Raw genomic sequence first — 14617 nt, forward strand, 5'->3', positions numbered from 1 at the left:
AGTGAAGGTACTTGAAGTCCCATCATCCATGGCCCATCCTCCTACAAACAGCAGCAGGATATAGAGTGGATCATGGGGGCTCTGTGTGCCAAGTTTGGTCTTTATCAGTCATTAGATGAGGGTGTCAGTGGTGTCAGTAAGTGAGTGAAGGTAGTGCAAGTCCTATCATCCAAAGACCATCCCCTTTCAAACTGCAGCAGGATGTAGAGTGGATCATGAGGGCTCTGTGTGCCAAGTGTGGTCTTGATTGGTCATTAGAAGAGGGTTGCAGGAATCTTCGGAAGGGAGTGGAGGTACTTGTAGTCCCATCATCCATGGTCTGTCCTCCTCCAAACTGCATCAGGTTGTAGAGTGAGTCATTGGAGCTCCATGTTCCAAGTGTAGTCTTGATTAGTCATTGGCGAGGGTCTCAGTGGTCTCAGGAAATGAGCAAAGGTACTGCAAGTCCCATCATCCATCTCTAAAGTTTTCCAAACAACACCATGACGTAACGTGGTCATGAAATGTCTATGTGGCAAGTTTGGTCTTGATCCGTCATTGGATGAGGTTTGCAGAGGTCTCAGAATGTGAGTGACGGTACTGGAAGTTCCATCATCCATGGTCCACCCTTCTCCAAAACTGCAGCAGTATGTAGAGTGGGTCATGGGGGCTCTGTGTGCCAACTTTGGTCTTGATTGGTCATTAGATGAGTTTTGCAGCAGTCTTGGGTAGTGGAGGTACTTGAAGACCCATCATCCATGGTCTGTCATCCTCCAAACTGCTCCAGGATGTAGAGTGGGTCATTGAAGCTCCATGTGCCAAGTTTAGTCTTGATGAGTCATTGGCGAGGGTCTCAGTGGTCTCAGGAAGTGAGTGAAGTGACTGCAAGTCCCATCATCCATTCTTCCAAACCGCACCAGGATGTAGAGTGGGTCATGCTGGGTCTCTGTGTGAATTGTGGTCCTGATTCATCATCGTTGGCAGTTGTAATTGTCTTAGGAAGGGAGTGCAGGTATTGCAAGTCCCATCGTCCATGGTGCATCCTCCTTCAAACTGCACCTGGATGTAGAGTGCGTCATGGAGACTCAAGTGTGTCAAGTTTGGTATTTATTGGTAATTGGATGAGGGTTGCAGTGGTCTGAAGAATTGAGCAATGGTACTGCAAGTCCCATAATCCATGGTCCATCCCCGGCCAAACCACACCAGGACGTAAAGTGGGTCATGAGAGGTCTATGTGCGAAGTTTGGTCCTGTTCAGTCATTGGATAACGTTAACAGCGGTCTCAGAATGTGAGTGGTGGTACTGCAAGTCCCATCATCCATGGTTCATACTCCTCCAAACTGCAGTAGGATGTAGAGTTGGTGATGAGGGCTCTGTGTGCCAAGTTTCGTCTGTATTGGTAGTGTTCTGACCCAGCCCCCGGCCTTTCCTTTCCTCTCTTTGTCATCTCAGAATCTTGGTTTTGAGGCTGGCCAATCAGAGAGCATATGCAAATTTCCTTCTGTCATGCCCCTTTTCTGCCATGAACCCTCTTCTCCACCAGGGGCTCCTATTGAAGCTGGCCAATCAGAGACCATATGCAAATAGCACCACAGCAGCAGCCAATCAGAACGCTGCCACATACACCTTCCGCCCTCCGCCCTTCCTCTGTCCTATACAAACAAACACTCTCTTTTATTATATACTAGCTTGGGGACCCGGTGCTGCCCGGGTTATTAGAGAAAGGAATTGTATATCAAGGTTGGTCTTTATCAGTTATTTATATCGCTCACAGTGGTCTCAGGAAGTTAGTGAAGGTACTGTGAGTCCCATCATCTGTGGTCCATCATCCTCCAAACTGCACCAGGATGGAGAGGGGGTCATGGGGGTTCTGTGTGCTAAGTTTGGTCTTGATCAGTCATTGGATGAGGGTCACAGCAGTCTCAGAAAGTGAGTTAAGGTACTGCAAGTCCCATCATCCATAGTCTCCCTCAAACATCACCAGAATGTTGAGTTGGCCATGGGGGCTCTCTGTGCCAAGTTTGGTCTTTATTGGTATTTGGATGAATGTCACTGTGGTTTCAGGAAGTGAGTGAAGGTACTGCAAGTCCCATCATCCATTGTCCGTCTTCCTCCAAACAGCACCAGGATGTAGAGTCTCTCATGGGGGCTCTGTGTGCCAAGTTTGGTCTTGATTGGTCATTAGATGAGGGCTGCAGCAGTCTTGGGAAGTGAGTGGATGTACTTGAAGTCCCATCATCCATAGTCTGTTCTCCCCCAAACCTCACCAGAATGTTGAGTTGGCCACGGGGGTTCTGTGTGTCAAGTTTGGTCTTCATCAGTCATTGGATGAGGGTCTCAGTAGTTTCACTAAGTGAGTGAAGGAACTGCAAGTCCCATCGTCCATGGTGCATCATCCTCCAAACTGCACCAGGATGTAGAGTGCATCATGGAGACACGGTGTGCCAAGTTTGGTCCTTATTGGAAATTGGATGATGGTTGCAGTGGTCTCAGGAATTGAGCGAAGATACTGCAAGTCCCATAATCCATGCTCGATCCACAGTCAAACCACACCATGGCGTAAAGTGGGTCATGAGAGGTCTATGTGCCAAGTTTGGTGTTGTTCAGTCATTGTTGAGGGTCGCAGAAGTCTCGGAAAGCGAGTAGAGGTACTTCAAGTCCCTGTCATGAACTCTTTTCTCCACCAGGGGCTCCTATTGAAGCTGGCCAATCAGAGACCATATGCAAATAGCACCACAGCGGCAGCCAATCAGAACGCTGGCACATACTCCTCCCGCCACATTTTTGTCCTCTGCATACAAACTTTGACTTTTATTATATACATAGATAGATATTGATATTGATATAGATATAGATATAGATTGCTCCAGGTTCTTTCAGTTGTGATTCTCCAGTGCTGGCTATGCATGAAGAAAACCTTTACACAGATGAGCCAAATCGGGTCCAAGTTCGCACCTGGCAAGTAAGAAAGCTGATATTATTGAGTTATTGTGAGTGTCTGTCTAAGAATTTAATTTTAGAGGGTACCAATCAGTAACTGGTGTTGGGAAAGTTTTCCCCAAGATTATTACTTCCCAGCAAAGAAATATGACAACAACAGCAACAACACTTTACTTATATTCTGCCCTTCTCCCTGAGGGGACTCAGAGTGGATTACAGTATATAAACAGAAAAAGGCAAACATTCAGTGCCTTATTACAATGGCATACAATGAGACACAAACACACAGACAAAGGCTTCTCCTTTCATTTCTGGCTCTTGAGGCAGTGATTATCTCCAGCTCTGGGAGGAGGTGCTCTTTCTCTATTTCTAAACTGAGGAGCCTGCATCCATAGACACTTCTTGGCCATGTGGCTGGAATGACTGCTTGGAGTTTTGGGTTTTTTTGCCTTTTTCTGCTCAAGCGGTAGCTATTGAACTACTCACATTTGCATGTTTTTGAATGGCTAGGTTGGCAGGAGCTAGAGCTAACAGCGGGAGCTCACCCCATCTCATGGATTTGAACTGCCAACCTTCAGTACAGCAGTTCAGCAGCACAAGGGTTTAACCCATTGCACCACCACAACCCCTATAATCCTCTCCCATCCTCTCCCTCGATTGAGGTGGAAATTATTGAAGACATGGAAGAAATTGTGTATGTCTCATTCTTCCAGATTTTCCTCCTGGCCTTTCACAGCCTTATTAGTAGGATATGCCATCCTGGAAAAAGACAGTACTTTGTTGTTCTGCAAGAAACATATTTTTTTTAATGATGTGTAAAATTTAGGCATTTAAAAAAGCTTCCATTACAGATATGGCAATTTCAGGAAACTATAGAATTGAAAACAAAGAGGGGAACGATTATGGAATATCAAGACCTGCTAATTCTGTACTTCTGAAAAGAAGGGAACTGTGGTTCAGGCATTGATATATGCTCTGGAAGCAATTTCAGGCAGAATGACAAAACACCTGAATGAAATCACCATAGTGAAATTACCATAGTGAAATCAACCAGGAAAATTGCCTCACTGATTACTAGATCTTTGGGTCTAATCTGAGGCAAATTACATTCAGTAACATCTGGGAAACAAGATGACAATAGTAAGAATTTCTATAACAACAAATTATGGTGAAAGTCGTAGAGTGACAGAACTGAAACTTTAAAATAAGACTCTATGTATGTCTCTCCCACCCTTTTTCGCACTCTCTCACACACATATGCATTCATGCATGCAGGGGTATTTGTTGCTTGTTAGTGGTTAGTAAATGAAATTGAGATTAGCCACTTTGGTCTTTGTGGTGATTTTTAAGAAAGAGGGGAAGTTTGAGTTTTGAAGAATTTGCTCCTCTTCCATTCTAGGGCACAGTTAAGCAGCTACTAGTGTTCTCTGAATCAGAAGGAAATCCATGCCTCCTTGATGTCTGTGGGAATTTCCTGACAGTGGGATCAAACTTGGCAAACTTCAAAATATTTTATCTTTCTCGCAGGTACAAATAAGACATAACATTGGGGGGAAAGAAAGAACTTACTGTTCCATATTTTGGGATATGGATTCCATTCTGTATTATATAGAGTCCTTTCTAGCCCCGGACTGTTTCATAGCTATGAATTAGGGTGTAATACTATTTTCAACACAAGGAAAGATTCTGCTAGCACAAGACATTTCTCGCTTTGCTACATGCATACAGAGAGGGAACTCGCAGGTAGCCTCTGCAGAGCACTGTCCATATTTGCTTGTTTATGTAAAAACAGGAAAAAAGGTATGTAAAAGAGATGGGAATACCTGCTGTCTTACTTAGAATTGGTATTTGCGTGATAAATTAATATGTGCCCACAGTGAATCATGGATTTATTTTTCTGGTCAAAACAACTAATGTTGCTCTTAAGGCAGAAATCTTAAGGCAACATGAAAAAAAAACTTTTGTAACACTCAGTAGTTTTTTCATAACTGTGAAAATAGATCACAAGGCCTGCAGGCTGAATACAACCCGCCATGTCATTTTATGTGGCTCTCTCCAGATGCTGGACTACAGCTCCTGTTTTCCTCAGGACTAGAGCTGATGAGAGTTGTGATACAATAACATCTGGAAGACTGCAGTTTGTTCTGTTGAGTCAGGAGAGTGGGGTTTGGATTGAGAGACAAGGCTTGCAGATATGAAGTCTGACTTTAAAATGTCCTTTAACCTTTCCCCATACTCAGAGCCACAAGGTCTGTTGGGTAGCAATTCCTGTTATCCCCAGATAATAAAAAGGGATGGAAGTTGTCATTTAAGAACATCTTGGGACCCAAAACGGATAAAACCTAAAGAGCAGCAACCACTATGTAAAAAATACATAGTTGACCCCCCATCCATGGATTCAACAGCTCTTTGAAGGCAACCAGAAGGCTGATGTGGCCCTCAATGAACATGAGTTTGATACCCCTGATTGTTCCAATTCTTCTGACAGAGAGGCGAAAGTGCACTGCAGCAGTAAGGCTCTGACAGATCTGCTTCCAGGTACCGGTGGGATTACATCTGTCAAATGCAATGCAAGTGGAAACAAAGTGAGCATTCTCATCAACAAGGTGAGCTTGGGCTGTATTTTTTGTTGTTGTTTGGGACATGTTTTCTTGTAATTAAGGCCTGAAGCAACATCAGAGCTTACAGAGTTGGAAGGGCCAACTATTCCAACCCTTGTTATGTAAGACAACCATGATGACTACTTTGAAGTGCATTTCTTTGCATTTTAATGTTTAAACTGGAGATAACCAGTAGGCTGTGTGAGTGAATGTTTTAAATTTTTAGGTCTAGAATTAGAAATATTCTATTTTTTAAAGATTCAGAACTGTTTTTAAAAATTGCTCAGGAGCGGCTCTAAACCCAAGGAACTACCTGTTCCATCCCAGAACATCAAGGCCTTTATGCATATGTATTTATGTGTTGTTCTTTATTTTTCTCATTCCCCTGAGTTATTATACCTTTCCCCCCACATCTAACTCTTCCTCTGTATACATTTGTAGGCTGATGGGAGTCTTGATTCCAAGATCTGTTTCTATGACATTGAAATGGATACAGTCACCTTGTTTGATTTCCAGTCTGACCAACAGAAAGATGGCAGGGAGATTTCCTCCTTTGGACAGGAAGCTGAAGGGTGAACATTTTTCTTAATGCTTACATTATTCTTTGAAAAAGCTTACTCTAAAATGATTTTATTGTTCCATTACCCCCCACGGTTAGGCTATTTATAGGAGTGGGGAGAAAAGGGCTCTAACAGTCAGTGTGCTCATTGATTGCAGGTGAACTATAAATCCCAGTACCCACAACTCCAAAATGTCCAGGCCATTTCCCCTCAAAAGCCACCAATATTCGAATACTATACATTTCAGGACCCACAACTCCTATAAATTATGATGAATTCTCCCCAAACCACTCCAGTTGCTGGCCAATTCCTAACAGTCAGTTGGAGTGAGCAAGCTCGTGGGTGTCTGTTGCTGCCTGCGCGTGCACAGGGGTTATTACCAAATGTGTGAATTCACAGGCTACCACTCGGGAAACTATGTTTACAGGTAAGCAACCTATATTACCTTATTCACAAGCGTGGAGAAGGGAAACCCTGTCCAACTTACTGAGCTCATTAGAGGAAAGGAAGAGATCTCTATCTATACACATAAAAGTGAAAATATGTATGTGTGTGTGTGGCTGATGTGTCCCACTTACACAGACAAGCTCTTGCCCCCACAAACAGCTATAGCTCCCACTACTCAGGAGACACCAATGGCCATCCCTCCAGTGCCATTGCAGGTTACAGTGAGTGCCGTGAATGCAAACTCCTTACTGCCAATCACCCAAGTGAAGGCTTTCATACGGGAACAATTTCATCTTAGATTTTATGTGTTTCCTCCACCACAGACATCCCAGTGTTTCTGACTCTCTCCATTGGTGTGGAATTTGCATGACCCCGCCCATTGCTTTCCCCTTAACCCTTTCCTATTCTATGGCACACAGCAAACAGTAATTGGCCAGCAACTGGAGTGGTTTGGGGAGAATTCATCATAATTTATAGGAGTTGTGGGTCCTGAAATGTATAGTATTCGAATATTGGTGGCTTTTGAGGGGAATTGGCCTGGACATTTTGGAGTTGTGGGTACTGGAATTTATAGTTCACCTGCAATCAATGAGCACACTGAACTCCGCCATGGAATTGGACCAAACCTGGCACACAGAACCCCCATGACCAACAGAAAATACTGGAGGTCTTTGGGGGGGGGGGAGTCACCTTGATTTGGGGGAGTTGTAGTTTCCTGTCGTAGTCACTGCAAATTGTACATTTGGTAATCTCTGTGCCTGAGCAGCATCATTCGGAACCTTCTGAAAGAAAAAACTGACAGTTAGACCCCTGGCCACGCCCACCTTCCCCTGGTATAAATAGCCCATGGGCGGGGCCAGCTGGCAGTTCTCTTCGTCCGTGCTGTTAAGCAGCTGGAGAACCTTCTACTCTTGCGAGCTACAGTCATTAAACAGAAAGCGATCCTGTTCCTTTGCTAATTACTATGGCAACTAACTCTTTTAAGAAATGTACCAGATGCCCTAATATTTTGCCAGACAATGATGGGCATGATCTTTGCCTCGCTTGTTTGGGCGAGGCCCTTTTATACCAATCCTGTTCTGTCTGCCAATCCTTTACTCCGCAGACCAGAAAAAAACAGGATTTTGAGATTAAAAGCAGCTCTTTACGAAAGGGCCCTCATATTGTCAACTGATCTAGTTAACATTGACCTACCTCATGTGATAGCACCTAAAAAAAAGGTGAAGAAGCCCAAGGACAAAGGGGCTCAAGATGGCTGCTCGACCGTTAACAAGAAAACGGCCGTTGCTGGAGCAACGGGCAGCTCGTTAACTGCCCGTCATGTTACTGAGGCTGCTTCGAGACCGAGAGAGAAGGGCGGAGAGCTCCCCCTGTCGGTCGATAAAAACAATGCTACACCAATACAAGAGAGACGTGAGGGGGAGCCGAGATCGGCTAAACTCACCCCTCCGATGCCGATTCTCGTGCCCAATCTGCCTCCACCCTCGGTGGGTATGGGGCCCTCGACCTCCGGAGATGACTCGCTCCAATTGCGGCCTCCGACAATGGCTGATGCGCGAGGAGAGGCGCTTGCAGCAGAAGGCTCTTTGCCCATTCCTCCTTCCACTGCCGCCGAGATCGAGCTCGGTGAGGGGGCGGGGCGCGTGAGCGCAGCCCAACCTGCTGTTCTTACGCCAGCTGAGGAGACGGGGCACGCATGCGAGACTCCGCCTGCCGGTATCAAGGCTAATGGAGGAGGGAGGCAGTTGAGCATTGCTCCTCCCCAAATGGACGGGGCTCCGCCTTTCGCTCCAGCTGGCTTCGGGCCATCCTCCAATGGGTTTCTATTATTTATTTATTTATTTATTTACGGCATTTATATGCCACCCGTCTCACCCTGAAGGAGACTCAGAGCGGCTTACAATATATATTTTCATCCAGGATGCTGCCAGATGCCCATGCAAACTCCTGACTCTGTTGGGCACAGACAGAAATATCCACATCATCAGGGAGTGGGGGACCCTAGATTGGATGCTCATCCTGCAGATATGCTGGGCCCTTCCACATCAACAATTACTAATGCCAGACCCCAGTGTGTGACTCGAGATGTAAGGAACACTCAGAGTCAGACTGCATCTTCTTCTGTAGAGATGGCTCCATCACGACACGCTATGAACACTCCTGTTGCAGGAGTGGCCACTTCAAGACCAACAAGTGTGCCACCAGCATCCATCAATGATATACATGGTGATGAACCTTCATCAGCTCATGCGTAAGATGATACAACCCCTCAAGGTCCTGAGTCTGCGTCTCAAGCTGAGGGTGTTGAACATTTACCCAAGCACATGGACAGTTCATCGGAGGAGTCTGATGTGCCTGAATATCTTTGTCAGGGAGACAATGATACCACTTCTCCTATGCAAACTGTTGAAATTAATAAATTTAATGTAGTTATAGGGAGAATGATTAAAGTGTTAGATCTACCCGCTCCAAAAGCGCCAGAGCATGTAGACAATCCCATGTTTCCCTCGGATGAGCAGGTTTCATCACCTGCTACTATTCTGCCGGTGTTGCCTTACCTGCTGAAATTGGCACGTGTGGTAGATACATCTCCCATGTTGGTGCCTGCGATACCAAGGAGGCTTGATGTGCTGTACAAGATTGATGTCTCTTCCAATAAGTGGGTGGTTACTCCCCCTAGACCCAACACAGTTGTGGCGGAAGTTGCTAAAACAAAACGACCCAAGAACACCCTCACGACTCCTCCTGATAAGGAGGGAAAAAAGATAGATACCTTGGGTAAAAAGGCACACCTATCAGCGGGCCTTCTCACGCGTATATTCAAGCTTGATTTGGGGGAGTTGTAGTTCACCTACATCCAGAGAGCACTGTGAACCCAAACACTGATGGATCTGGACCAAACTTGGCACACATACTGATATACTGAAATTTAATAACTGATATACTGAAATTTAATATACTGAAATTTAATTACTGACCTGGCATTGTTGTTCGATCACAACCAAAGAAACTGTGACCTCCACCAATGATGGACCAGGACCAAACTTTGCACACAGAACCTCCAGGACTATCTCAACCTACTGGAGAGATTTGAGGGGACTGACCATAGTGGTAGTTGTAGTTTACCCTGCAGCCAGAGAGCACACTGAACCCCACTGATGATGCATCTAGAGCAGTGGTTCTCAACTTGTGGGCCCCCATGTGTTTTGGCCTCCAGTTCCCAGAAATCTTATTAGCTGGTATACTTGCTGAGATTTCTGGGAGTTGTAAGCCAAAATACCTGGGGACCCACAGGTTGAGAACTACTGATCTACAGCAAACTTGCCCAACATAACAAACTTTTTTTTTAAAGTTAACCCAATAAGTTTACTGGAAACAAAAGACAAAGATAATTTTAGTCAGAGTTCTTAAAAGGCAAATCAAATCAAAATATTACAAAGACAAAGTTTGTTGATTGAATTTAGTTACACTGTAATAAACACTTGACTATATTTGTACAATATAAAGTAATATGCTTGTCTATCATTGTCTTCACTAGGAACTTGGTTATTGATATAATACAGAACTAAAAGGGTAAAGTACAGAACTATAATAACTAAATGGTAAAGGTACAAGCTATAATGGTGAAGCACTCTGGGCGATAGTGGTAAGTACTAAGCTATGATGATGGCATGTCCACGCTATAGTGACTGTGAGGTATATACTATAATGATGGCTATATGGTAAATACAAAGCCATAAGGTATATATAGCTATAGTATAGTACAAGCCATGAAAGTCTATGAGATATATACTATAGTGATGTATATACGTGCTCTAGAATGCCTGTTTAGATTGCCAGGCCAAGAAACCCAGACAATTTCTGGCCTTCTCCTCTAAAATTTTGGTACAGTCTAAGAAGGAGGGAAAAGCCTTTCAGACAAGTTCTGAGGCAGAAGGGGGTTTTAAGTTCCACCCCTAAAACTAAGTATAAATGGAAAAGTCCACACCAAAGAGAGAACAAAACAAGGAAATAAAAGGCTAGCCAGTGGTTCTCAACCTGGGATCCCCAGATGTCCCTGGCCTCCAACTCCCAGAAATCCTAGCAGCTGGTAAACTAGCTGGGATTTCTGGGAGTTTTAGGCCAAAAACACCTGGGGCCCCACAGGCCGAGAACCACTGCTTTAAGGAGACTACTTACCTGTTTCTACTCTAGAGGAGAGGCACTTGGTTGCAGGCAGGTGCCCACATATACTCTTTCCAAGGCAAGTAGGCAAGTTCTCTGTTTCTTACTCTAGAGGAGTGGTGCTTGGCTGCAAGCAAACATATGTGCTTTCTCTCCTGGGCCTTTTTTTTTTAATAATTTTTTATTGTTTTATCACATTTATTACATACTATTACATTTTGTACATCAACCTCTTTAACATGTTGTTTTGTTGTTTTGCTCTGACATTTCCACCCCTTTTCTCTTTTTTTTCCCCCTTTTTCACCACAGTGCTCCCCTCCACCCGTCTCAAGCCACCATTCTTACATTTCATCTGTCCAAAATTTCATTTCTTCTTGTGACGGTAATTTTCCTTCCTTATTTTTTAATCCATTTACCACAAATCTTCCCCATACAGCATCAAAATCGCTTTGTTTCCATATACCTTTTTTAACCTTTAATATACATGTCAATTTATCATTTAATGCTATTTTCCATGCTTCTTTATACCACTCCTCTATTTGTATATTCATTTCTTTTTTCCAATTCCTTGCTATAAGCAGTCTTGCTATAGTTAGTAAGTTTGTTATCGCTTCTTTATCCTCCTTTTTCAATTGCTTATCTTTATATATTGATAGTAAGGCTATACTAGGGCTTTTATCTAATTCTATATTCATTATAGTTTCTATTTCTCTAAATACTTTCTCCCAAAAATTATTTACATATTTACATTGCCACCACATGTGTATATATGTTCCTGGTTCTTGACACCCTCTCCAACAATTTGTTGAGTTATTTTTATTCATATATGCTATTCTTACCGGTGTCAAGTACCACTTCCATATTAACTTGTAATAGTTTTCTTTAACTCGTATCGATAAATTTTTTAAATGTCTTTGTCCCCATAATTGTTGCCACTCTATTTCACTTATTTTTATCCCTAAATCCTCCTCCCAAATCTCTTTAAGGGTGTACTTTTTTGTTTTTTCATCTTTCATTTCAATTAGTATCTTATAAATTTTGCTAATTATACCTCTCAAGTTTTCGTGTTCTTCTACAGTCCTTCCCTTCTGTATTATTTGTTCAAATTGATTGAGTTGGCTTCCACTTCTATTAATTTTTTTCCAGTTTATTAACCATTGTTCTAATTGTATACAATGAAACCATGACAATTTTATTTCTTTAAACTCTTCCAACATCATTTCCCTCTTCATTTCCACCTTCATCCAATCCCCTATCCTATCTAAGTTTATTTCCCTTACCTTTTTATCCATTACATTTTTTAAATTTTTTGGGAACTTCTTTTCCATCACTATTGGGGTTATGATTGATCCCTCCTTTATTAACCTCCCCTTATATTTATTCCATACTTTCAGTATGTTGCTCAACATTGGGTTTCTAATTTCCCTCATTTCTTTTCTAGTAAACTGTTTAAAAAATATATTCCAAGTTTCATCTTCCACTTTTCCTGAATCATTACTAAGCCAATCTATTCCCTCTTTTTTGACCATTCCTTCTAACATAACAAATTTTAAGTACTAATGGAGTTTTTCTGGGTTATCCTGGCATGATGCGAGTTGCAGTTCGCTCACAACTTTATGTATTTTGTACAATTAAAAAAATGAATTTTTCAAATAACCCAGGCAATGCTGGGTACCCAAGCTAATAGATTAAATAAATGCAGAGGATGTATATATGTAACAATGAAACAATCTTCAAAAGCATTACAGTATTTTTAGCCTAATACAAGTTTAATTGACATCAGCACTTTACTCCCATATCAATGGTTATACTACCCCTGCTGCTACTGATACTCTGCCATTCTCCAGCACAAGTGCACCTTAGAACAACCTCAGCACAAGGGCACTTTACAGTTGTCGCTATACTGGAAGGAGCAGGTAATAGTAAGGGGCGGGAATATTGGGAGCCAGGGACAGATAATCATAATTATAAACAAGTGTTTATTACTGAGATAACAACTGCTGGAAACGGAGGGAGAGTCCCCGGGGGAGGTGGGTCCATGGGTGGGGGGGCCATAGAGGTGGTGACAGGTAGAGTGAGATACGGGAAAAGGAGAACAAAACATCTATTTTGGCCCAAAACTTGCAATAATAAATTGGCAACTTCTAAAGATGTTAAGAATCAAAGACAAAATCAAATTCGGCCCAAAATTCTCAATAGGACATTGGCAATTCCAAAAATTAATGCTACTATCCGGCCCGAAATTAACAAAGATAGATTGGCAATTCCAAAACTTTCTCCTGACAAAATACAACCGAGGTGCCAGGATGGTGGCCCCTCCAAGCTGAAGGTTGTGCTGTTCAATGCCAGGTCGGTAAATGGAAAAACTGCCATTATCCAAGATCTAATCCAAGAAGAACGAGCAGACCTGGCTTGTATAACGGAGACCTGGTTGGACGAGGGGGGAGGGGTCAATCTCTCCCAACTCTGTCCACCAGGTTATTCTGTTCAGCACCAACCAAGGCTTGGAGGGTGGGGAGGCGGAGTCGCAGTGATCTACAAGGAATTTATTCCCCTGATCAGGTGTCCCATCCCACAATCATCTTCCTTTGAATGTGCCGGCTTTAGGATAGGTGACCGGGACAGGATAGGGATTCTGTTAGTGTACCGAGCACCCCGCTGCACTACAGTCTCCCTACCTGAGCTAGCAGGAGTGATCTCAGACATGGCGTTGAGCTTCCAACGGCTTTTGGTCTTGGGTGATTTCAAGGTCCATGCTGAGGCCTCTCTTTCTGGCGCGGCTCAGGACTTCATGGCCGCCATGGCAACCATGGGCCTGTCCCAGCTAATATCTGGTCCCACCCATAGCGCCGGGCACACCTTGGATTTGGTCTTCTCCCAGGGATGGGATGAAGGTGACGGGATGGAGGAGCCGACCATCGCTCCATTGCCATGGACCGATCACCATCTGATCAGTTTTAGACTAACTGTGCCTTCTAACCTCTGCAGGGGTGGTGGACCCATTAGAATGGTCCGCCCCAGGAGACTGATGGATCCAAATGGTTTTCTGACGGCTCTTGGGGATTTTTCCACCTCCTTGGCTGGCGACTCTGTCGATGCTCTGGTCCTTCACTGGAATAGTGAGTTGACCAGGGCAATTGACACAATCACTCCGGAACGCCCCCTCTCGAGTAACCGAGCTAAACCAGCTTCTTGGTTTACCGAGGAACTGGCAGCGATGAAGCGAAAGAAGAGGAGGCTAGAGTGCGTGTGGCGCCAGAAGCCCACCAATCCGGCTCAAACACACCTGAATGCCTTTTTAAGGTCCTACGGTGTGGCAATTGCGGCGGCTCAGAAAACATTCATCACAGCCAATATTGCATCCGCGAAGAATCGTCCAGCTGAGCTTTTCCGAGTCATCAGGGGCCTGTTAAATCCGCCAAAAAGCAAGGCTTCGGATAACTCGGTGGCTCGCTGTGAAGCATTTGCTCGATCTTTCGCGGATAAAATTGAGCGGATCCGGTCAGGCTTTGACGTCATGTTAACGGCAGTCTCTGGGGATGTAACGAGAGCATCTGCTTGTCCAGTTTTATTGGATTCTTTTCAATTGGTTCAGCTTGAGGATGTGGACAGGATCCTTGGAGAGGTGCGACCCACCACATGCATCCTAGACCCCTGCCCTTCCTGGCTGATCAAGGAAGCCAGAGGGGGTTTGGCGGAGTGGGTGAAGGTGATGGTTAATGCCTCCTTACAGGAAGGAAAATTTCCAGCGAGCTTAAAGCAAGCTATTATAAAACCGCTGTTGAAGAAACCATCACTGGATCCCACTCAATTCGACAACTATCGGCCAGTCTCCAATCTCCCCTACTTGGGCAAAGTCATGGAACGTGTGGTGGCAACACAACTCCAGGGGTTTCTGGTAGACACTGGATTATCTGGATCCGGCAC

General features: G+C 44.0%; 1 pseudogene; it reads left to right on the forward strand.

Moving 5' to 3' along the window:
- Positions 1-14617, forward strand: part of LOC137095301 (intraflagellar transport protein 140 homolog) — a 56937-nt pseudogene that overhangs the window by 25914 nt on the left and 16406 nt on the right.

The sequence above is a fragment of the Anolis sagrei genome, chromosome Y, assembly GCF_037176765.1.
Source record: "Anolis sagrei isolate rAnoSag1 chromosome Y, rAnoSag1.mat, whole genome shotgun sequence".
Lineage (NCBI taxonomy): Eukaryota > Metazoa > Chordata > Lepidosauria > Squamata > Dactyloidae > Anolis > Anolis sagrei.